Source organism: Bubalus bubalis, chromosome X (assembly GCF_019923935.1).
Source record: "Bubalus bubalis isolate 160015118507 breed Murrah chromosome X, NDDB_SH_1, whole genome shotgun sequence".
Taxonomy (NCBI): Eukaryota; Metazoa; Chordata; class Mammalia; order Artiodactyla; family Bovidae; genus Bubalus; species Bubalus bubalis.
The window spans coordinates 113,878,161-113,903,412 of record NC_059181.1 but is presented as its reverse complement, the minus strand read 5'-3'; the positions used below and the strand labels follow the sequence as shown (position 1 = coordinate 113,903,412).

General features: G+C 43.0%; 1 pseudogene; it reads left to right on the top strand.

The window, feature by feature from the left end:
* The window catches only part of LOC112582059, a 102,607-nt pseudogene that overhangs the window by 4,467 nt on the left and 72,888 nt on the right, over positions 1-25,252 (top strand).

The following is a 25,252-nucleotide window of genomic DNA, read 5'->3' as shown; positions in this document are numbered from 1 at the left end:
GCAGTTGTCAGAGAAAAAAAAAAGAATTCTACCTTGAAGGAAGTTTCCAGTCCGTGCACCTTGCCATCCTGCCGCTGCTGCTAAGTTGTTTCAGTCGTGTCCAACTCTGGGCGACCCCATAGACGGCAGCCCACCAGGCTCCCCCGTCCCTGGGATTCTCCAGGCAAGAACACTGGAGTGGGTTGCCATTTCCTTCTCCAATGCGTGAAAGTGAAGTCTCTGAGTCGTGTCCGACTCTTTGCGACCCCATGGACTGCAGCCTACCAGGCTCCTCCATCCATGGGATTTTCCAGGCAAGAGTACTGGAGTGGGGTGCCATGTGCCATCCTGAGTCAATGGTTAAATCTGCATGCTTCCATCGAGGTAGTTTTTAAAGCACTCCGGAGAAAAAATACATGCATTTGGAAAAGTGTAAGAATGAGTAAAATGTTTGTGAATTTTTAGCTGGATCAGGGGACACGTCAGATTTCACTCCATGGTGAATGGAAGCACGGGAGACAGCTGTCGCTCTGTCCCTGACCTGTTTGTTCTAATAATTATATTTTGTCCTATGAGTCTAGGTGACAGTGATTTAAAAAGTAATTGATCTAGTAATTGAAAGATAAAATTTACAGGGAAAAAATCCTTAAAAGACTGTATTTGGACATTTGACATAAGACTGAAGTTTTCATTTATAAGCTTTGGCAAGAAATTAAACCTATAAAACTGAAGTTAGTTGAAATTACTTATTTCAACTAGAATGGTAACCATGATGGCATCAAAGAAAGAAAGTTCTCAGTTATGGCAAATGACGTGTGTGCTTCACAAATGAACAGCATTTTCCTTTGATATTTATTGGAATATAACGATGAAGAAAAAGTGAATATGATTCCATAAACCTCTGCATACTAGAGACGATGTTTACGCATAAAATCCTTGTGAGTAAAAAATATACAATACTGTGGCATATGCATATTCTGCTGTTTTTAAGGTAAATGTTAAAAAGGGTACATGGTGTAAAAAATCATTACAGCAAGGTCATAACTACCCATCTCTTGCATTCAAGTTCACAAACTATACAACACTTGTATGAAGATGCTTCTTCTTCTGGTTAAGGCAGAATTTAAAATTTTAACCTCTGCTTTTACATTTGAAATTTATTTTATAGTATTTACAGTTTTGAAAAATCATCTGGCTGAAACAATCACCCTGTTTATTCCAGATTCAGTTAAAATAAACCCATTAACTCAAGCTCTCTGGACTTAGGGCTTTTCATTATTATTATTTATAAGGCAAGGCTTGTTTTCAGTTCTCCTAATATTGTAGATGGAGGGTAAGGGATAATTACTGGGAACTGAGTGGACTCTGAAGTCAGACTTGGAAGCTGTGTGATGTTGGGAAAATAGTTTATCCTTTTTCTTTTTCTGCAAAGTGGAGATTGTCCTGAGGACTTAATAAAGGGCCACACGCTTGCCTCCCTCTGCTCTTCTCCAGTTTGAAAGGAAGTAGAACACTCGCAAAAATGTCAAATTCAGAGTCTCAGAATGAGAGAAAGATAATTTGGAGGGTGTGTTTGAGGCCAACTCACTCAGTAAATGACTTCCTTCCTTGCCATCGGTAATGGACAACCATGACTGCATTACAAAGCTTCCTACAGAAAGAACTTCTGTCTCCAGTTCAAACACTGTTTTGCCATAAAACTAGGAAAACCTGCACTGACTATGGCAGATAAGGAATGTTAGGTCAGGGTCACCCATCTGGTGAAGAAGAGACACGATGTCACTGACTGATACTAAAATCATGTTTCCTTCCTGATTCCCCTCGGTTTTCCAAGATGGGATCATGATACCTCTCTCTCATTTGAAATTTGTTTAAATATGTGCACCCTATATATTATTGACTACATTATTTAATGATAAAAAGGGATAGATTCTCTAAACATTATTTTTGGGGAGCTTTGAAAATGAAAATATTAAAGTGTTAGTCACTCAGTCATGTCTGGCTCTTTGCAACTCCATGTACTGTAGCCCTCCAGGCTCCTCTGTCCATGGAATTCTCCAGGCAGGAATACTAGAGTGGGTTGCCATGCCTTCCTCCAGGGGATCTTCCCAACCCAGATATTGAACCTGGGTCTCTTGCATTGCAGGTAGATTCTTCACCATCTGACCCACCAGAAAAGCCCTTAATATTAAAAATACTAAATATCATTACTATAAGGTTGAGTTCCCTCTAGGTTACTGTTTGGGCCTAATTTAGATACTAATTTCCATAGTCTCGGTACATTCCAGCCCCAGGTGGCCCAGGGGAGCAGGCTAGAGTGACTGTCCAGAGATGAATCCAGGAGGAAATTTTTCTTACTGGGGAACCATCTGGCTGGAGTCTGAAAAGAATAGAAATACATGGCCAAAATCACCAGGAGAATTTATTTTATTTTGAAGTCCCTGACACACTTCCTGCGACTCATAAATCTTGCCATTTGTGTTCAAGAGAGCTTGGTGTTTGAAGATCTTTGAAAGGACAGTGTTTGCTGGCATTGCTTCTTCTCTCATTTACCTCGGTGGAGAAATGGCAGATTGATCAACCCTCGGGTGCCTGGGAAAATTGCTTTTCAAATCCAGCTTTGATTCAGAGCAGCAAGTAATCCCTGGAGAAGGCTCAGGCCTCTTCCCGAATCTCCATGGACTTGATAATGAGGCTCAAGTTCACTGTTTTAAAGGACATCACAAATCCAAGGATTTTCCCAAAAAAAACCCAACAGGCATGGAGTGGAGGAGGGGGCTTTGTCCTGTTCTTGAATTTTACAGAGAGCAGACCTCGGTCAAGAACAAACTCCCCAAGTGCCATAAAAGATTCTTTGCCAGCTGACATACCTGTGGTCTTGTTTATTTGTTCCTTTTAATTCAGAAGCAGATTGACAAATCATAACTGAAAGATTCAGATTCTTAAGTCTTAAAAAAATGAGTTGCATTATGAGAGTTAAATCGTGTAGAAAGGTTATCTGTGCAATTAAACACCAACGACATCAGTAATTTCACCAGGTTGATAGTATCTGCATATTTATGTACTTCTAGCTCTTTCTTGGAGAAGGCAATGGCAACCCACTCCACTACTCTTACCTGAAAAATCCCATGGACGGAGGAACCTGGTAGGCTGCAGTCCATGGGGTCGCTAAGAGTCAGACGCGACTGAGCGACTTCACTTTCACTTTTCCCTTTCATGCACTGGAGCAGGAAATGGCAACCGACTCCAGTGTTCTTGCCTTGAGATCCCAGGGACGGGGGAGCCTGGTGGGCTGCTGTCTATGGGGTTACACAGAGTTGGACATGACTGAAGCAACTTAGCAGCAGCAGCAGCAGCTCTTTCTAGCTATTTAATGAGATTTCAGGCTTTATTTTTAAAAAAATGAGGCATAGTTTAGTATGAAACCAAATTTATGATAAATGTTTATTCAAATAGGAATTTTAGTCTTGACTTAGTCTGTTGCAAGTGGCCTCTCTATATAGTCTAACAAATCCAAAATTAATGATATAAATATTTCGGTGTAAGACATCACCCATCCATTAAGAATCAGGGATGCAGCATTTAAATCTCACTAATGTTATGTAGACATTCCTTCTGAATCTCAAAGCTGCAACCCCTTCATAATACCTAAAGTCATTTAGGTTACTGTGGTGTCTGGCACAGAAAGTGGCTATCTGGCCTACATGTCAAGCTTCAGATTTGAAGCTCTAGTTGCTATTTTTTTGAGAGCAAGAAACAAAGAATGGAAGAAATCAATCTCTTTATTAATGGCTAATAAAGAATATAGCATAATTAATATATTATACCATATATTAATTATATTAATCATTAGGCATCTGCTCAGTCCCCACCTGAGATCTAGTCGAGAGTCACCTGCTTAACATCCTCTAGATTCTGGTTTTCCAGATCAGACTCGGTGATCCCTCTCTGTTGGTCTTTGGTTACAGACATCATTACTGACCCTGAACCGCCCATTTTCTCTGATCAGAACCAGCTAAATTTAACTCTTCTGACTGCTGTGCTCCCTCTAGAAGTAAAAAATTCAGGGAGTGATGACAAAAAGCCACAGTTTTGAAGGCACATGTTGCTTCAAAGTGTCTGTAAAGGTTAAGGACCCAAATAATTACTTGTGACGAACTAAGATGCAAAGAAAATGCATGTCCTTGTTATTAAAATGTCAAAAAGTTGAGCAGTGCAGTGGCTGCCCTGGATTCCACTGCTTTCCTTTCCCATCCCTCCATCCACCTCACTGTCCATCCATCCATCATTTCGCCCTCCAGTCAGAACTTTTTTACAGAGCCTGAGCTCTGCTCTGAGCACTGTGCCAGTTCTGGGGTGGAATGCGTGTCTGATTAATTTTGAATTTATTTCTGCATATGGTATGAGAGTGGTCTAGTTTCATTCTTTTGCAGGTAGCTGTCCAGTTTTCCCAACAGCACTGAAGAGACTGTCTTTTCACAATTGTGTATTCTTGCCTCCTTTGTCATAGATTAATTGACCATAAACAGGTGATTTTTGGTTTTTCTTTTTAGGGCTTTCTATTTTTTTAGGGCTGTTCCATTGATCTCTGTGTATGTATTTTGTCCCAGTACCATTCTGATTTCTGTAGGTTTGTAATATAGTTCAAAATTAAAGAGTATGATACCTCTCATTTTTGTTCTATCTCAAGATTGTTTTGGCTCTTTGGAGGTTTTTGTGGTTCCATAAAAACTCTTAGGATTTTTTTGTTTTAGTGCTGTGAAAAATCCCATTGCTACTTGTGTGTGTGTGTGCACACGTGTGCTTAGTTGCTCCGTCATATCTGACTCTTTGTGACTCCATGAAGTGTAACCCCCCAGGCTCCTGTGTCTATGGGGTTCTCCAGGCAAGACTAGGCAAGAATACTGGAGTAGTCATTCCCTTCTACAGTGGATCTTCCCAATGCAGAATCAAACCTGGGCCTCTTGCATTGCAGGCAGATTCTTTGCCATTTGATATTGCATTGGAACTGCATATTGCTTTGAGTGATCTGGCCATTCTAACAATGCTAATTCTACCAATCCTTGAGCATGGTATATCTTTCCATTTATTTGTGTCATCTTAATTTTCTTTCATCAGTGTCTTATACTTTTCAGAATATAAGTCTTGAACCTCCTTAGTTAAATTTATTCCTAGGTATTTTATTCTTTTTGATGCAATTATAAGCAGGATTGCTTTCTTAATTTCTTCAGCTCGAACTGGTTCTCTTTTTATATATTCAAACTCTTTGTTGAAGTTCTCACTGTATTCATCCTTCTCCCAAGGTCAGGGAGCATCTTTTGACCAATACTTTGAATTCTTTGGACTTCCCTGGTGGCTCAGGTGGTAAAGAATCTGCCTGCAATGTGGGAGACCTGGGTTCGATCCCTGAGTTGGGAAGATCCTCTGGAGAAGGGAACAGCTATCCATTCCAGTATTCTGGCCTGGAGAATTCTATGGACAGAGGAGCCTGGTAGGCTTTAGCCCATGTAGTCACAGAGTCAGACATTACTCTGCAAATTTCACTTCACTTGAATTTTTTATCAGAGAGATTACTTATCTCCGTATCATTAAGGTCTTTTTCTGAGGTTTTTGTCCTTTTTTTTTTTTTAACATATTTCCTCATTTTGCTGTCTGTCTGTTTCTATGAAGTAGGCAAAACTGCTGCCTCTCAGTCTTGAAGGCGTGGCCTTGTGTAGGTGATGATCCTTCTTCTTCAACCCTTACTTAGCGCAACTGTCTGTACTAAGTCACTTCAGTCATGTCTGACTCTTTGTGACCCCATGGACTGTAGCCCACCAGGCTCCTCTGTCCATGGGATTCTCTAGGCAAGAATACTGGAGTGAGTTGCCATTTCCTTCCTAATGGAAGGATCTTAGGGGATCTTCCTAACCCAGGTGTAGAACCTGCATTTCATGTCTCCTGCATTGGCAGGTGGGTTTTTTACTATTAGCACCACCTTTGATGGGCTATTTCTCAATTCTTTGTAGTTGTCTAAACACCTGATTTATCCCTGAAGTGGCCCTGTGGCTGAGGGCATGTTGGGACCTGTCAGTGCTTGAGGGGGTGGAGATTCTCCTTCAGCACTCAGGTTGAAGCCAGGCCTTCAGGCAGCAGCAACTTCTAAAGTGTGGAGACACATACAGTCCTGGGGCCATGATTGTAATCCCTGCTGCTCTCCAGATGTAAGGTCTGGAGGTGTCCTCTGGCTGACAGTTGCAGAAATTGGGACTCTTGAGGGCTACACAAGCTCCTTCTGGAGTCTGGCTGAGTGGCACCAAGGCCATAGGGGTTCGAGGATGATGTCTCACAGCTTACCTCCCTGGGGGCCCCTCCTTCACCTCCAGGTATGAGGGAAACCTGAGGCTCTTGGTTCCACAGATGGTTCTCTTTCACAGGAAGCTTGGGGTTGTGTTTGTCTGTTGTCCTGTGGTGCCTGGGGGGTGGTGGCCTGATAAGAGCTCTCTCTCTGGTTGTTACTGTCCCATGGGCCTCAGGGTCTCCAGTCCTACTGGCCACCAGGGCATGTCCCCATATGCACTGTGTATGCTCCTGCTGGGCTCAGCCAGAGGGTGTGGGGGCTGGACTTGCTCCCTTGTTTTGGGAAGACAGGAGGAGGATGACTTGACTTAGGTAGGAGCACAATGGTGCCTCAGTCTCTGGGCAGTGTCTTCCTTCCCCCACCCTCCAGTAGACATCTTTGGATTCACGAATGACTGTCCCTTACACACAGTCTCAACAGGTGTCACACTGTGGGCATTTCACTTCTCTTGGGGCAAGTTCAACTTCATGCCTCCCCTACCTGCCTAGGTGTGGCCCTTCTATGCTCTGCTGTGGATCAGGTGTTCAGCTAGTTCTCAAGTCCTGTCTGGGGAGAATCGACCTGTGTGTAACTGCATATTTTAGTTATGTCCTCCCATAGACATATTTGTCATGCCCATGGGAGGAGGTGGGTTCAGGCTCTTCCTTCATCACCACCTTGAACTGACCTTGACCTGGGAGTCTATAAAGGTCTAGGTTCAGACTGCACCCCAGATGTGTTCAGTCAAAATCTCTGGGAGGCAGGTGAATATGTGGTGGTACAAGGATTGTTTTATTAAAGCTCCTCAGGCCTGCTGTCCTGGCTAGCCGAGGCAGGTCACTGCCCACTAACTTGGTCTGTCTTAGCTTGTCCTTTATTAAACTTTTATTGCTCTGTAGGAGGTGGTCAAAAGCATATATCTCTGTACTCACGCTGCCAAATGGAACAGGGAACAATTTAACTGTGCTTATACATCATGGCATCTAGTCCCATCACTTCATGGCAAATAGATGGAGAAACAGTGGAAACAGTGGCAGACTTTATTTTTGGGGGCTCCAAAATCACTGCACATGGTGACTGCAGCCATGAAATTAAAAGACGCTTACTCCTTGGAAGGAAAGTTATGATCAACCTAGACAGCATATTAAAAAGCAGAGACATTACTTTGTCAACAAAGGTCCGTCTAGTCAAGGCTATGGTTTTTCTAGTAGTCATATACGGATGTGAAAGTTGGACTATAAAGAAAGCTGAGTGCAGAAGAATTGATGCTTTTGAATTGTGGTGTTGGAGGAGAATCTTGAGAGTCCCTTGGACTGCAAGGAGATCCAACCAGTCCATCCTAAAGGAGGTCAGTCCTGGGTGTTCATTGGAAGGACTGATGTTGAAGCTGAAACTCTCCTGATGCGAAGAGCTGACTCATTTGAAAAGACCCTGATTATGGGAAAGATTGAGGGCAGGAGGAGAAGGGAACGACAGAGTATGAGGATGTTGGATGGCATCACTGACTCAATTGACATGAGTTTGTGTAAACTTTGGGAGTTGGTGATGGACAGGGAGGCCTGCCGTGCTGCAGTTCATGGGGTCACAAAGAGTTGGACACGACTGAGTGACTGAACTGAACTGATACATTTAGAAAAGTAATCTTCCCAAAACAAGCTTGGTAACAGAATAAAATCTTGGCTTCGTCTGCATGATACTGTCACGATAGGCTTATGTGACCCATGTGACCCCTGCCAGCATGGCTCCAGAGCTCTCTGGGTGCTGCATCCATGGGGACACTGTGGAGGATGGCGGACATTTGTCTTCAGTGATGAGTCACAGCACTTACCTCTTCCTTCCATGGACTCTTCTGTTGAGGTAACTCCACTCCATGAAGATAAATTGTTAACTTTCAATAGTAAACAATGAGTAAATAACTTGCGACATTTTAGGAAAGTGCTCCCTTAGCCTCTGGATCTGCTGGCTCATTATCTGTTCCTCTGATGCTCTCCCATTATAGCCTCTTTTTGAGCTTGGTTTAAGTCACAAGGAAGAGGAGGATGGAGTCCATGGTCTGAGGAGCTCTGGGCTTACATCTAAAGTTTGTCTGAAATTGGAAGGAGATTCCATTAGATAAATTACCTCAATATGTTTTCCAGTCAAGGGAGTCTGCCTGGCATCCAACTCAAACACAAGGCTTCCAGGTAGGATGAGTTGGTCCATGGTTGCAGGTATCAGGAAGAGTGTGGATTCTAAGCTGACTGCTTTCAGGTCATCTCATGTAGCCCTTTAATCAGACAAGTTCCTGGGACTTGCTCCCAGAATTCCTGATGCAGGAAATGTGAGGTGGAGCCTGGTAATCTAGCCTCTTAAAGAGCCCCAGGTGAGCCTTGGATTTAGTCCAAGACAGGTAGGCTCATTTAGTGCTTGGGTATAATGAAAAATGAATGCCTGGGTTCTACTAGAAGTAATTGGGGGTGTCTTCCTGGTCTAGAACTGAGTGGGAACAACTCCTGATGCTTGACTTCAGGGCTGGACGTGGTGATGGGATGAGGCATGGAGGCTTGGGTCCAGACTCAGGGAACCATGACCTTGCACCCAGTTGACTCAATAGCACTTGGAGTCTGGGAGTGTCCTCACATGACATGAGATGCTGCCTGAGTACATTTGGCACATTTTGAAGTCAGAGACTTTTAAAGAAGATGAGTCAAAGCACTTACATTTATTTACATAAGCTATAGACTTCAACCTGGACAATGCTGATATGTAATATTTTATTAGGCTTTTTGAACTATAACGGCTTTCTTTATCTTTCATCTCTAAGACAGCTCAGGAACCAGGGAACTAAATCTTTATTTACTGCTGCTCCTTCTTATGAAGAAACTGAAAGACAAAGTTTAAGCATGCTTCTCCAGGCAAGAATACTGGAGTGGGTTGCCATTCCCTTCTCTAAGAGATCTTCCTCACCCAGGGATGGAACCCAGGTCTCCTGCATTGCAGGCGGATTCTTTACCAGGTGAACCACCAGGGAAGCCCTACTCAGGTGGCGCTAGTGGTAAAGAATCTGCCTGCCAATGCAGGAGACTGTAGGAAACAAGAGTTCAATCCCTGGGTCGGGAAGATCCCCTGGAGGAGAGCATGGCAACCCACTCCAGTATTCTTGCCTGGAAAATCCCATGGACAAAGGAGCCTGGCAGGCTACACCCCATGGGGTCACAAACAGTCAGACAGGACTGAAGCAACTTAGCATGCATTCCTTCTTAGCTCTAAGGCCAGGATCCAGTTGCGTTCCAATGTGGGGACAGATTTCAGCTCCAGCAACCCAGCCTGCTTGCTGGTGAGTGAGCTGAGGGGCTTCCAGGACGTTGGTGTTTATGCTGCTCCAGATGGATCATTTAGGGGAGAAGACCAGCCTGATTTGACTATTGGCACTTCTGGCCCCAGGCGGGATGGTGGGGCTCACTTTTGACTCCTTCTCAGTTTGGCAGGTTTAGAAAGTGTTTTCAACTCAAAGCCCCAGGGATTCTGGTACAAAAATGCTGAAAAACCTCAAGTACACTGGTCTGTTTATAAAAACCAGAGGGTCCCTGTCCCGCCCAGGAGAGGTCAGGGAAATACGTTCATCTAAATCTGAGAAGGTTCTTGAAGAGAGATTTCTATCTGATTTAATCTACATCCATAGCAATTCCGTAATTGAGCAATAAGTCATTTATTGTGAAAGTTAGGAGTGTGTTTCTGACTGTGACCCAGGCAACCCTAGCTGTGTTCCCTCTCTCTGTCTTGTTGGTCAAGTATGGAGACTGAAGGTTTTGGACTAATTTTCTTCCTCTAGAGGCATTTTTAGCATGTTGCCCACCTGTTGTGAAAGGAGTATTAAGCAACAAATGCCTGTGTGTGTGGTGATGTGGGTGTCATAGCAACAGCATCAGTGGATCAGTCCCCACAGCAACTCAGCTTTGGGAGATGGAGAAGTTGAAAGAAGGCTAGCCTGGGAGCTGGGGCCTTGGACGCTGGGAGGGCCTTCCCCGGTGCGGGGACAGCACATCCCAAGGCAGAGAGCCTGTGGATTCCAGGTTCTCTACATGGTTCCCTGTGTGTGATGTTTCTGAGCCAAGAGTTGAGGATAAAGATGGAGAGAGAGACTGGTCCCAGTTGTGGCAACTCCAACAGGTAGACAGCTCTGTGTTCTCTCCAGGCCACCTTATCAGAACCCACTTAGTCAGCCTCAGGTAGACCTCTCCAATTCTCACCTCTGTCCACACTCCAGGTTCCTCACTAGCTGCCCCCGTGATACCTCTGCCTCACTTGGGTACATTTGGTTCCCAACTTGCTCCATGGCTGGTCGTGCTGATCTCATCCACAAAGACAAGAGCTCCTTCTGATTCTCCTCCATCCCTCCCCACACCATGTGAAATTTACCAACCAGGATGTGCTGACTGGACCTACAAGATGCTCACCCAAGATGTGAACCCTCTCCAGCTCCACTCCCCAACCCCTCTTCCATCAGCACAGCCTCCTGGATGCAGGGGTCCCCCCTGTTCTTCCTCCACTGAGCCACTGGAGTCGCTCTGGAAAAGAGATCCCATTGTCCCTCTCACGGGTGGAGTGGTTGGACATCAGAGTCCTCTTAGCTTGGGTTCAAGAGAAGTGAAGTGTTGAGCAAGTCCTGCCCTGAGTCCAGCCACCTCTTGGAGAGTTTTGCTTTGAAACTCCCTCTGTGGGTGATGCAGGGCAGGAGGTGGCAAGCTTTCCTCCTGGTACCCTGGCTCTGCAGCTCTCCTATCAACCCAGGCAGCGGCCGAGCATCTGCACACAGGTGGGGCTGCTGGTGTTGCACTGACTGGAGCTCAGCCCTCATGTCTACACAGCATGGGATGCAGGGGCATCAGCTGACAGGAGGAGGAGCAGGTGGAAGAGGAAGTGGGTCTGGGGACGCGTTATGGAGGCTTGACCAGCCCTTCCTGCTGCCTGGAAGGCTCTGGCTAAAATTTTCACGTGGCTGGTGGCTCTGTGACAGTCAGAACTCAGCTTAAATGTCACCTCCTCAGAGAGGCTCTCCCTGAACTCAGAATCTAAAACAGCCGCCCTGACTCTCTCAATCACATCACTCTGTTTTAATTCTTGGAATAGCAAGTGTCACTGTGAGATGTTGAGTTGTTAACTTACTTCTATCTCTTGCTAGTGTGTGTGCTCTTCTGTATCTTACTAGTGACATTGAGGCCTACTGGGCAGCCTGAGAAGACTGTCTCAGGCTTCATGCATAAGCCTGAGACATTCTTCTCCATTCCGGAAAAAGTACAAATATGCTGTGATGAAATACAGTATAATGCAAAACCAGATTTGGTTATATGGACTTGAATAGCCTGGGATTACATCCTCGTGTGTGTATGTGTGTTTGTGTATTGTGTGTTTGTATGTATGATGTGCATGCGTGTCTGTGTGTGTGTGTGTGTGTATGTGTGTGTGTATGTGCACACAGGGATGGGAGTGCATCCTGTAGCCTTGGCTTCATCAACAGCCAACTTAAGTCCCAAGTGGCCTGTACCCACCTAGGTAAACAGCAGGTCTGAGCCCTCAGGTCACTCAGCACTTACTGAGCTGTGCACCAGCCTCTCCTCCAGTGAGATAGAAGCTCAGACACCAGCAGTGAATATTCTGTAATTCTGAACTAAGCATATCAAGAAATGTATATATAAATATATATCTGAAAAAAAGACACTAATTGGAAAAGAAATAGGTACCCCAGTGTTCACAGCAACACTGTTTACGACAGCCAAGACACAGAAGCAACCCAAGCATTCATCTACAGAAGAATGGGTAAAGAAGATATGGTATGTGTATATATACACAATGGAATATTCAGTTCAGTTCAGTTCAGTCGCTCAGTCGTGTCCGACTCTTTGTGACCCCATGAATCGCAGCACGCCAAGCCTCCCTGTCCATCACCAACTCCTGGAGTTCACTCAAACTCACATCCATCGAGTCAGTGATGCCATCCAGCCATGTCATCCTCTGTCGTCCCCTTCTCCTCCTGCCCCCAATCCCTCCCAGCATCAGGGTCTTTTCCAATGAGTCAACTCTTCGCACGAGGTGGCCATAGTACTAGAGTTTCAGCTTTAGCATCAGTCCTTCCAAAGAAATCCCAGGACTGATCTCCTTCAGAATGGACTGGTTGGATCTCCTTGCAGTCCAAGGGACTCTCAAGAGTCTTCTCCAACACTACAGTTCAAAAGCATCAATTCTTCGGCGCTCAGCCACAAAATGAAATAATGCCATTTGCAGTAACATGGATGGACTTGAAGGGCATTATGCTTGGTGAAATAAGTCAGAGAAAGATAAGTACTGTTTGATATCACTTATATGTGAATTATAAAAAATACAACAAGCTAGTGAATGAAACAAACAAAAAAAAGCAGACATGCAAACATAGAGAACAAACTAGTAGTTAGCAGTGGGGTAGGGGGAAAAAGACTTATTATAGAATTAGATGAAATCATATGTGTGAAATCTTTGAAACTTTAAAGCACCAAAGAGTTGAAAGGATCTTTCATTCAATAGAAATTTTTTTAAAATAAAGAAACTTTAAAATGGGAAAATGAAGCAAACGGGTACTGCTTGGACTCAATGTCTGATCTGGGTCTCAGAGTTGTATGACTCTGCAGAAGCTTCTGTCTTGAAGCATGTCCTGAATCTGAGACAGGCTCCTTTTGTCTTAAGGGGATAGTTTATAATTCCTTTAAAAAATCCTAACCCTTCCAGGGAAAGATTGTAATTATCAAAAAAATTCTTATGTAGTCTTTAAAAATGAACAAAAAAGGTCCATGGTATACACAGTTTAAAATAATCCATGAAAGTGTGTATGTGCTGTGCATGTGTTTCCTTCTGAATCTCTAGTGATGGTCCTGAGGTCCCATGAGGCCTGGGATTGGACCTGTGCACGATTCTCTAAAAGGATGAGATAGGAAGCGACTGTTTATTTAGCCAAGAAGCCAGGGCCGCTCGTCTTCCCAAAGGCAAGAAATACTAAAATAGTGAACAAAGATAAACTCCAGAAAGAAAAGGGATTTCCTCAGTGCTGATCTGGCTCATCCTTTCTGTTTAAGCCCATTCATCAAACTTCCCATCACCTTAGTGGCAAACTAAGTAAATCTGAGGAACCAAACCCAGATTGATGAAAGCTGAGTTATGAATAGATGTTTCAGACGATTTTGGCTTCTGTGTGTAAAAGAAGGAAAAAAAAAAGCTCATGTAGGTGAGATGATCTGCTGTTGGGGACCTTATGATTAGTGATGCTTCTTGTTTATGCCTTGAAAAAGATCAAAGTTCTTTGGGCTTCACACAGGGACCACCAGAGACCTGAGGAGGCTTACGTGGTTGAGTGGTAGTCTGCGTTTTTTCCTCATTTCTGAAATTCACCTCACTGACCTACCAGTAAATTACAAACCATATAATATTCTGGGTGGATAGGCAGAGACTGCAATGTTTTCTTTTTTCACTTATTTAGGCTGAAGGGGAAAAAATAGACTCTAAAGAGGTCCTGATCTATGAAGAGGATTTAGATGATGGAGATGGCACTGAAGGTGACTTGGAGGAAAGCGCAAAATTAAAACTCTTCTGCAGGCTAGCCTCCTTGGCCTCTAAGCTGAGAGAGTTTATTGGCAACATGATAACCACTGCAGGGAAGGTTGTCTTGAAGATTTTACTGGGTTCCTCAGGTTAGAACCTCCAGGTCCTGGGGCACACAGGGAGCGAGCTGGTGAATGATGAAAGAAAGAAACAGTTCTATTCCACAGCAACAAAACTGTAACTGTAGCTTTTGTGAAACTGGCCACATGTACAAACCACACACACACACACACACACACACACACACACACACAGCTTTTCCCATTCAGTTGTAGGTTTTATGTATTAGATGGTTTCTGTTAACCTCTGTAAAGCAGTCTTTTCCCTTAGTAGTTAGGTGACGTTTTCTACGTGACCAACAGGACCACTGTTCACCTCCCTCAGAGCCTGTAGCTGGTGATCTGTGAAAAGGGACCCTTTTCTGTCCCTGTCCAGAGTTACACATGGGCTTTCGGAAGCTTGTCTGTTTACACTGAGTCATTAAGTCTCTTAATTTAACTCTTCAGGATAGAGTGTTTTTCTTCCCCAGTTAGATGGTAATCTCCCAGCACACATGCCCACTACCTCTCCCTGTTGGCTGCAGGCTGCTCCTTCCATAAATATCTTATCTCCATCTTTGCCCTGTACCCATTGCCCCATAGCTGCTGCAAAATTATTCCATCCTGCTTTTGTGAAGTTTCATGATATGAAGCAACTCTTTTTCCATAGGAGAGTTAAAAGATAGAAAAGTGAAGAGTATTTCTCAAGAAATGTAACTCAGGACTTTAATGAGAAGTTGTTTCAAAATGCTCCCTGCAAAGTTTTTAAATGCCTATGAAGGAATGATTTCATTTGACCTTTTCCACTTTTAGTGATAGAGCCAATCACATTTTGTCGGGCAGGACAAAGGTTTAGTGAGGTTTTATCTGACACAGAATGCAATATTATCATGGAGCCTTGTCAAGAGACAAGCAAAAGTAAATCATTATTTTAAAATTTATTGTGGACAATTAGAATGGACATACAGTATTCGTGAAAAACTGGGGGAGAAATAGAAAGATGGAAACAGGCAAGTAAACATGCTCACTTCTACTGGTTGGAGAAGTGAATGTTCGTTGATAGAGCTCAAGTGCCACAGGTAAGATTTCTTCATCATCTGATATTTCCCCATATTTACAAATTTCACTTTACATATGACTTTTTTTCACAATACAAATAGCACTAATTCTGATTTCATCAAGAGAGTGTGGTGAATTTTACTACCAGCTTAGGAGAAATTCCTCTTCATCCCCAACAGTGACGGAGGCTGAGCTGTGCGGGATTTCCTCCTCTCAGCATTTCTCACACAAGCACCACCCCTCCCACCCCCACCGGGATGATGCTGGCCTCTCTGACCTTGTCCGTGTACTTCTTCGTGTTCCTGGGCCTATGCACCTGGTGGTCCTGGTGCCGGACCTTCAACCCCTTGCCGTTCAGCTGTCTCTGCGTCCTGCTGGCCATCTTCACCGTGGGACACCTGATTGGATTCTATCTGTACCAGTTCCCAGTGCTTCCGTGAAGCCATTCCCCACAACGACTACTATGCTGGGTTAAGAGGCATTGCTGGACGTTTGAAGATTCCATAAGATAATCCTCGAGCCCTCAAGAGGACCCTACTGGGCCCTGAGCATCTGCTAAGTTTCTTCTGATGCCCACTGGTGGGTCAGCCAGGCTTTGGTGGAGATGGGGACACGGTCTCTGCCTGCTGCACAGTCTGGAGGGAAGAGGTGTTGCTTCAGGTGGGGGTGCTGCTAGGGTGAAGTGGAGGGAAGCTGCTGTTTGCAGCAAAGAGTAGACACATAGTCTTGGTTGAGGAATGAGACTAGGGAGAATGTTTTACAGCAAAGCATAAGAAGGATATGTCAGAGCATCTGTGGGAGGGAGCTCTCAAGGGCAAACAGAGGACAAACTGAGCGTCAAAAAGAACTGAGTGATCATAAAAATGTAAAAGTAAAAATACATGAATCCATGGGGTGTGTGTGTGTGTGAGAGGGGGGGGTTTAATGGGCTTTAGTTGAAGGTGACTATTATCCCAAAGTCTTTTATGAAAATGAGAATTCAAGGTAAAGAACCCAGCATTTGCTTTGACTTTTAAGAAGGAATTTTAGGCCATTCTCAGTTAATGAGGGAAAACTCCTCTTGACAGGATGACACTAGCTAATGAAGGGAAAGGAGTGACAGAATTAGAAAACCACCATTTATCAGTTCTTCATGAGATACTTAAATCTGTTCACAAATTGAAACCATGACTTAAAGAGGCTCCTGGGAGGAAGATTGTTTGCAAGGATGACAGTGTAAGCTTGCTGATCATTTGCTAATTGCAAAGGGAAAAGCCCCTTCTGGGGTAGTCAGCACCTTGACCAGTTGATCCAAACAAATTTTACTGGAGTAGGGTCCCTTGACCTTTCAGACTTCTAGGCTAGATGCAGTGTGGGGAACGAGGCACTGTATTGTTAAGGCTTTAGACCTAACCTCCAATTTCCAGGAAATATAAGGGGCAAGAATGTGGTTTAATTGACTCCACAGGGAAGCAGTCATTAAGTCCAGAATGTAGAATGTAAGGGAAGAGACCTGGTCTCTGAAAATCAGCACTCTGAAAAAGAAGTGTGTATGGAGGGTGTGGGCAAAGACTGTTCTACTTCAAAGGAGAAGCAAGGAAGCCTGCAGATAGATGAGAAGCCCGACTCTGGATCACATCCCAGTTTAAGGACAAATACTTTTGAGATTAAATGGGGAAATTTCAATATTCACTGGTTATTAACTGATAGTACAGACTACCTGTTAGTTCTCAGGTGCATGGTTGTATATGGATATCTGGGAAAATGTCATTATTTTAGAAGATACGGGGTGAATTCTTTAGGATACACAAACATGAAAAACAGGGGAGCCAAGACATGGAAACACCTAGGTGTTTGTTGACGGACAAGTGACAAAAGAAAATATAGTATACATATATAAGGAATGTTACTTGGCCATGAAAAAGAAGGAAGTCCTGCTATTTGCAACAACCTGGAATTCCCTGGTGGCTCAGATGATAAAGTGTCTGCCTGCAATGCAGGAGACCTGGGTTCGATCCCTGGGTTGGAAAGATCCCCTGGAGAAGGAAATGGCAACCCACTCCAGTACGCTTGCCTGGAAAATCCCATGGACAGAGGAACCTGGTAGACTACAGTCGATGGCATCACAAAGAGCTGGATACGACTGAGTGACTTCATTTTTTTGGATGAACATGGTGGGCATTGTGCTGAGTGAAATAAGTCAGAGAAAGATGAATACTGTATGATCTCACCCCTTAGGTGGAATCTAAACAGAAAGTCAAACCTAAAAAAACAGAGAGTGGAGTGATGGTTGCTAAGCACTGGAGGGTGGGGAGTATAAGCAGAGGTGGAAAAGGTACATATTTTCAGGTATGAGATTAGTAAATTCTGAGGATCTATCTCCACTCCAGTCCTCTTGCCTGGAAAATCCCATGGACAGAGGAGCCTGGTGGGCTGCAGTCCATGGGGTCGCTAAGAGTCGGACACGACTGAGCAACTTCACTTTCACTTTTCACTTTCATGCACAGGAGAAGGAAATGGCACCCCACTCCAGTGTTCTTGCCTGGAGAATCCCAGGGATGGCGGAGCCTGGTGGGCTGCCGTCTGTGGGGTCACACAGAGTCAGACGTGACTGAAGCGACTTAGCAGCAGCAGCAGCAGAGGATCTATCTACAGGGGTACGGTAGTAATAGCACTGCATTGTAATAACAGTGTACTGACATGTGCTGAGAATAGACCTTAAACCTTCATACCACAAAAAAAGCAAAGAAAAAGAGTAGCTGTGTGAAGTGATTATTAACTTGATTGAGATGCTATGCATCATTTTACAGTCTATACTTATATCAAATCATCATGCTTTCCGCTTTAAATATAATTATACCTCAGTAAAGCTGGAGGAACTGAGAAGTCTCTTTAATAATGCAGATTTACATAATACTTATTTTAAGCAGAATTTGATAGATACAAAATTTCAGTGCAGACATTAGTTCTAGGCTAAATGAGTCTTAGTTTCTTCTAGACATATAATTTTTCATTTATTGAACACATATAGAAAAATGTTTTTACTGCTGCAAGGTTGTTAGTTCCAGACTAAATGAATATTTCAGTTCTATAAGTTTAATTTTTGGTTTTATTGAACTCATAGAGCAAAAAGTTCTGCACTGTTGGACTTTTAGGGGATGATTTAATTGGAAATGTAAGTTGTATACCTTCTATGGGGTTGTGGTCGCTCCACATACCCCAATTTAAGGCTCTTTTCTGCCATCTAGAGACTGACAATAGGAAATACAAAGACTAGTCAGAACCACCTTGAAAACACCTCTTATGTAAAGGATTAGTGAGCAAATATTTTAGATTTTGCAGGCCTATGGTCTCTGTGACAATTCTTCCAAGAAGCCATTTTAGTGCAAAAGCATCCCTGGACGAGATTTTAAGATTTTGGCTGCTGCTGCTGCTGCTAAATCGCTTCAGTCGTGTCCAACTCTGTGTGACCCCATAGATGGCAGCCCACCAGGCTCCTCTGTTCCTGGGATTCTCCAGGCAAGAATACTGGAATGGGTTGCCATTCTCCAACACATGCATGCATGCTAAGTCGCCTCAGTTGTGTCCGACTCTGTGCAACGCTATAGACAGCAGCCCATCAGGCTCCTCTGTCCATGGGATTCTCTAGGCAAGAATACTGGAGTGGGTTGCCATTTCCTTCTCCCAGGGTTTTGGCTAGGTTCTGGCAAAACTTCGTGGACACTGAACTTCGGATTTCAAAATATTTTCACATTTCATGAAATATATTTTTCTTTTGATTTTTCCCAACCACTTAAAAATATAAACACCATTATTAGCTCACTAGTTATAACAGGTGGTAAACCTGAATTTGCCAACCAGGTGTGTAGATAATAGCAGTCCTAATAGTGTAATAACTTCCCATCTTTATCTTTCATAGGGATCGCCTCAAACTTAAAATTATGGTTGTAAGTTATGATAGACACTTTGAAGATAATACCTTTAAAAAGTTTAAAAGCTTCATCGCTATACTCTCATAGAGTCATTAGAAGCTGGGTGGTTTATCAGAGTATAGATAGTTTGAGCTAAACAATGCAATATATATATATATATTTATATATACACATATACATGAGTGTATACACATGTTTGCATGTAAGCTGCCTTGTTGTAGATTCTTCCTCCATTAACTTGGTGAAAATATGGCATTGCCTTTTAACCTTTGGAAGCTTGGAAATTTATGTATTTTAAATGATAGCTTTTTCTTAAGGTACAATTTTAATGCATTGCTATCCACCAACTGAGCTGGCAGAAAACAAAATGGAAACAAGGGGGAAGAAAAAGTCATCCTGTGTGGGCGTTTGTCACAAATTTCATAACCACAGAGACTCCAGCCCATGTATCTAGCTTCGGATGTGGCAGTACTCAAAACAATCCAAGTCGTTTTTGACTTCTTGTAAGCTTTCAAATAGGGTTTCTGGTGAAGATTAGCTTTATTTTTAGAATATATTTAGAATACTTTTAGAAATATTGAATTGATTTGTTTATCATTAGGATGCTTGTTGGTGATTGTTTGTAAAAGTATAAAAAAGAATCAGAACACATGTAAACCCATGGCTGATTCGTATCAATGTATAGCAAAAAACCACTACAATATTGTAAAGTAATCCGCCTCCAACTAAAATAAATAAATTAAAAAAAAAGAATCAGGAAAAACACTTAAGAAAATCATAACTCCCAGAAATACTGTTCCTTTTTGGTCTGTATTCTCCCAGTGCTTTTCCTGTGCATAAGTGTGCTTTTTACAAACAGATTTTGAATCATGATGCTTTACTGTTGCACAGTATGGTGCACAAGCTGTTCTATAATTTGCTCTGTGCAACTTCTGCATCTCTTCATGTCATGAAATGTTCCTCTAAAGTGTGATTTTCATGGACTGCAAAGCTTTTGATTTTGTTTGACTGTGTAGATGTGTTGTAATGTAGTCAGTCCTTGATTTCTGACCCAGGATATTTAGATTCTTCATTTTTGCTCTCTTGAGCATCCATGTTACTTATGAACTTAGGAAAAATTCATAATGAGTGGAAGCAGCCCCAGGGTCCCTCAGCTGTGTGCGAGCCTCCGCCGGGCTGGCTAGTGCTCTGCTCTGCAGGAGGTCATGGAGGTTCCCCTGGTCCTGGGACCACACAATCCTACTCCACAGGTCTGCACACAGGTGTTGTGAGCTTAAATCTGGCACCTGTGTGGAGCACACCTCTGTGGGCTCGTGTTTCTCTAAGATGACATCTTCTTTCAACCCAAGGGTCCCAAGAGATCATATGATTCCTTCCAACTCCACTCACAACTGGGTGGAGTTCCTCAAAGGTTCTAGCCAGGGAAGCCTGTGGAGCAGGTGGGCAGGGACCAGTAGTGGACGGGGCGGACAGGAGACTGGGAGGACATAGAGAAGGGGCAGGGAGGAGGGTTGCCCAGGGAAAAGTTAGTGATTCCCACCTGTTTGTGCACAAAACTGTCCAAATTCTCCAAAACAAAGATCAGGGCTGTTTTCTGATAGTTATGAGCTTACCTATGGGAAGGTTGGGCTTCCCTGGTGGCTCAAATGGTAAATCTGCCTGCATTGTAGGAGACCAGGGTTCAATCCCTGGGTTGGGAAGATCTGTTGGAGAAGGAAATGGCTACCCACTTCAGTATTCTTGCCTGGAGAATCCCAGGGACAGAGGAGCCTGGTGGGCTACTAAGTCCATAGGGCCACAAACAGTAGGACATTGCTGGAGCAAGTAACACATGGAAAGGTTAAGGCAGAATGAGAGTAGGATATGAGACACCGGGGTATATGGTTCACATGGTTATAAACCATAAAAATTCAGTGCCCCCTCTTGTGAAGTTGATCCAGCAAAATAAAGCTTTAAAGCTAATCCACATAACTTGTGAAAGACAGATAACATACCACTCAGCACAGTCTGTTTAATGGAATAGAGCCCAGTTCCAACATATTCTGGCAGGTCTCCCTAAGGAAAATGGCAGACTAAACAAAATTTGGCTCAGTTAATCCCAAGTATGGGACTTTCCAAAGGTTCTGTGTTTCCTTGGGAATTTCTGTAGACAGCATACACCTTACACTTTGAAGGCCAGGAGGCAAGGGTCAGGGTTCAGAGTCCTCACCTGGGTTCCTCTCTGTGATAAAGCCACCAGTCCCAGCCAGTTTGTGTCCTGTGGGTTTTTTGCACCGAAAGTGTGGGATGTGCACTGGCTGGAGGATGGGACCGAAGTAGGTGGACCTGACTTGCTCTGTGGTGTCCTTGAACGTGAGCTGAAATGTGTTGAATGTTATAAACAAACATCTACTCACTGGTGACTTTACAAAAAGCCAATTTTAATAGTGTCAGCTCACTGTTAACTGTTTCCTTGCAAAGATGACAATGCAGGTAATTCTGAGGTGAACTTATGTAAAAACAGTCCTGGACAAAGGCGAGGTAGGGGGGCAGTCCTTGTTTTCTCACCAAAATTATCTGGACAATCCCAGCGAACATTCTGACGTGAGCCAGGTGGAGGGCTTGGAAGGGGAATCAGTGTCTACTGTTTTTGTAATCACGACAGAGAGAATGATGGAACCTGTAGGTTTTATTCTTCATGTGTTATGAACATTTGTGCACAGTGAACACTCATATGGGGGTGCCTGAATAGCCCTCAAAGTCGTGTCTCATCATCTCTGACCAACTGTCATTCCAACCTCCGCACTTTCTCTGTGACGGTCACAGTCACTTTCTCTACACTGCAGGGGTTGGACTTCTTTGCTCAAATTCATTTTGTTGTTTTGCTTCTTTTTTTTTTTCACCTTAGATCCTGCAATTTGAAAATGAACAAGAATTGTGGCAAGGAATGGGAGAGATTTTCGGACCATTCCCTGTGGAGGCAGCATTCTCTATTAAATAAATACACAACAACTTGTCCCATGTAGCCCTTTCCATGTCCTGTTTCAACAAATCACAATAAGAAAATGCATTTTGTTTAGTGAAGGAAAAGCATGTTTATTCCAGTGTTAAAATGGTATAAGAAAGAAAAGCCAAAGCCTCAAACTTCAGCAATATTTAACCATTCTGTAACAAATAAGAAAAAGGGGAAAAAAATGAAAAGCACAATATTATTTATTATATTTATCCTATTCTTAGACTAGTCACTAAAATGTCAGTAATGTGTCAAGAGTCATAATGGCCCCGATGCTGTCTTTTTCTTCTAGTTTGGAGAAGCCAGTGGGCTCCTAGAAAGTGACACAATGCAGTCACTCTTGTGTTGGTTCTGGTGCCGTTAGCTTTACAGGTGGTTGTCTAATGTAGCTTGTTCTAGTGCATTTGCAGCCTCACCTGGGACAGCCATGGTGCTTCCCCCTCATCAGAGCCATCTGAACCTAGCACAGAAACAGCACAGAAAGACAAAATTGTTCTTAATGGAGGCAGGTCAGTGAGAACTTCATCTGAAAGCAGTCCAGTGTGAGGAAATTTATGTCAAGCAGGTCATTTTCACGCTGAGGAATGTAAATGAACCTGTGGTTAACACTTCCCCTTTTTGTTAAGGGTGTCACCACCAGGTAGCCGATGGTTTAGTTTGTCCAGTAAGTAGGTGACATAACAGCAACAAAACTCTTGTTTCTTTTTGGATTAAGTGACCAATGTCAGACCCACTTCATTTGTGCTCATCTAAAAGGCAAAAACTGGGAACCAAGAGAAACAAATTGATTTTCCACAGATAAATGGAAAATCAATAGAGTGTAAATACTTGACCCCCAGGTGCATTCAGGGAATCTCCACAACCTGATGGTCACCTGGGTCCGTGAGTGGGTGTGGTATTGACTCAAGATCCCTGGGAAAGGGGGTCCCTGGGTGGCGTGTCACCTTGCCACCCAGATGACACCTGGCATCATGTATAAAGCAGCCACTGCCCCTGACCAGGCAGACAAGCCTCTGCACTGGACATCTGTCCAACCTGAACTGGAAACCTCCTAGCCTGGGCTTCTGGAAGTGCAGCCTTGACCAGCTCTGTCTTGCCTTTGCTCTTGAGCATGCCTCTCAGGAAGGGTCTTCTTCCAGTGTCCAAGAAAAACCCACCCTGCCCTGTAATCTGGTGTCCTAGCTGACCTGGAGGGCAGTCTTGCTCTGGAGCCATCGTTTCCACAGAGCAGCTCACCTGCATAGGTCACCTCAAGTCAGGACCTTTCTGCCCAAGTTCTGTCCCTGCTCTCAAAGATAAAGTGTGGTCCACTGAACCTTGCCAGATGAAAAGATGACTCGTTTTACATTTAATCTTTCAAAATATGAAGAGGAGTAGAGATTAAGCAGAGTTGGCAGTTATTTTTTTCCTACATTTTGCTCCAAATGATTAGTATTAATGAACATATTACAAACTGTGCCTGGATGGTACATTTAAGTGCTTTCAACTGTAAAAATTAATAGCAAATTAATGATGGTAAAATTTCTTGTGGTGGGAAGATGGACTAATCCTTCAAGTTAAGATAACAGCTGAAGAAAAATTAAAGTGATCTTTTGAGAAAGGGTATTTTGGAACAAAACAGTTATTTTGCTATCAAACGTTTTGTTGGAAAGTGTGACCATCTTGTTTATTAGAGCTAAGATTCTCATGGACTGGATTTTAATTCAATGCAATAACACCTCATTAATTTTTTAGACTGTAGATAAGCCAACTTGGCTGACTTGCAAAGTATTTTGAGGATAAATATACAGAAGGATGTTGCCTCATAACTGCTTGGCATTCTGAAGTTCAGATGTTATTTATGCAGTGACTGTGGCTGTTGTTGTCTTCATTTTTTTCTTTTTTCTTTTTCCAAACTTTAAACTTTTTATTTTGTATTGGAGTATAGCTGATTAGCAATGTTGTGGTAGTTTCAGGTGAAGAGCTGAGGGAATCAGCCATACACATACATGTATCCATGCTTACCCAAACCCCCTCCAATCCAGACTGCCATGTAACATTGAGCAGAGTTCATGTTCTGTACCGTAGGTCCCTGTTAGTTATCCATTTTAAATACAGCAGTATGTTCATTTTAGTTCTAAACAAACTGACCCAGAAGTAAGAGATTAGCTCTGGAAATGCGAACCAAGAGGCTTTGATTTTTCTCTTCAGAGTTTCTCTAAAGAATCTATTTTTCCTGAGAAAACTTAACAATGGTTTTCATAAACTTGCTAGTTATTCATTTTTGGTGGAAGTAATATAATTGTCTTTCTTAACAGCTTTCTTGACTTATAATTGATATGAAATAAACTGCATAATTTAAAGCTTACAGTGTGATCAGTTTTGACATAATCATACCCGTGAAACCATCACCATAATTAAGGGAGTGAATATACCCATCTGTCCCAAGGGCTCCATCCCTTTTGTAATCTCTCTCCTGTCTTCATCCTCCTTCATCCCATCCCCAGGTAACCTCTGATGGCTCTCCCTAACTTGATTAGAATACATTTTCTAGGACTTTCTATAAATGAAATCATGTAGTATGTAATTTTTAATGTTATTGTTGCTATTATTGTTGTTATTATTAATATTATTATCCTGCATGGGGGCAGGAGGCAGGTCTCATTTTGCACTGTGAGAGTTCATTTCTTCTTCATCCTTTCTTAGTATAGTCAATCTTTTTAAATTTGGGCATTCTGATTGTTGTGTAGAGGCAATTCATTGTGGTTTTAAATTAATGCATTCCCCTAATGTCTAATGAGGCTGAGGATCTTTTTCATGAGCTGATTTTACATTCATATATCTTTCGATGAAGTGTCTGTTAAAATATTTTACCCACTTTTATTTGTTTTTTTTTAATTTATTTTTAATTCAGGGGAAATTTCTTTATGATGTTGTGTTGACGTCTGCTGTACGACAGTGAGAATCAGCCATAATTATACATATATCACCTCCCTTTTGAGCCTCCCTCCCCTACCCCCATTCCACCCCTCTAGGTCATCGCAGAGTGCCAGGCTGGGCTCCTTGTGTTTTATAGGAACTTCTCACCAGCTATCTATTTTACACATGCGTGCATGCTAAGTCGCTTCAGTCGTGTCCAACTCTTGGCAACCTTGTGGACTGTCTGTCAATGCTACTTTCTCTTCATCACACTCTCTTCAGATTGTATAAATCTTTCACCTTTTACCCATTTTTAGAAATCATGTTAACTTTGTTTTCTTACAGTCGAGTTCTGACATTTGTTTAGAAAACCAGGGCACAAATCATTTATCAGGTATATGTTTCTGCAAATATTTCTCCAGTCTGTGGGTTCTCATCCTTTTACTAGTAT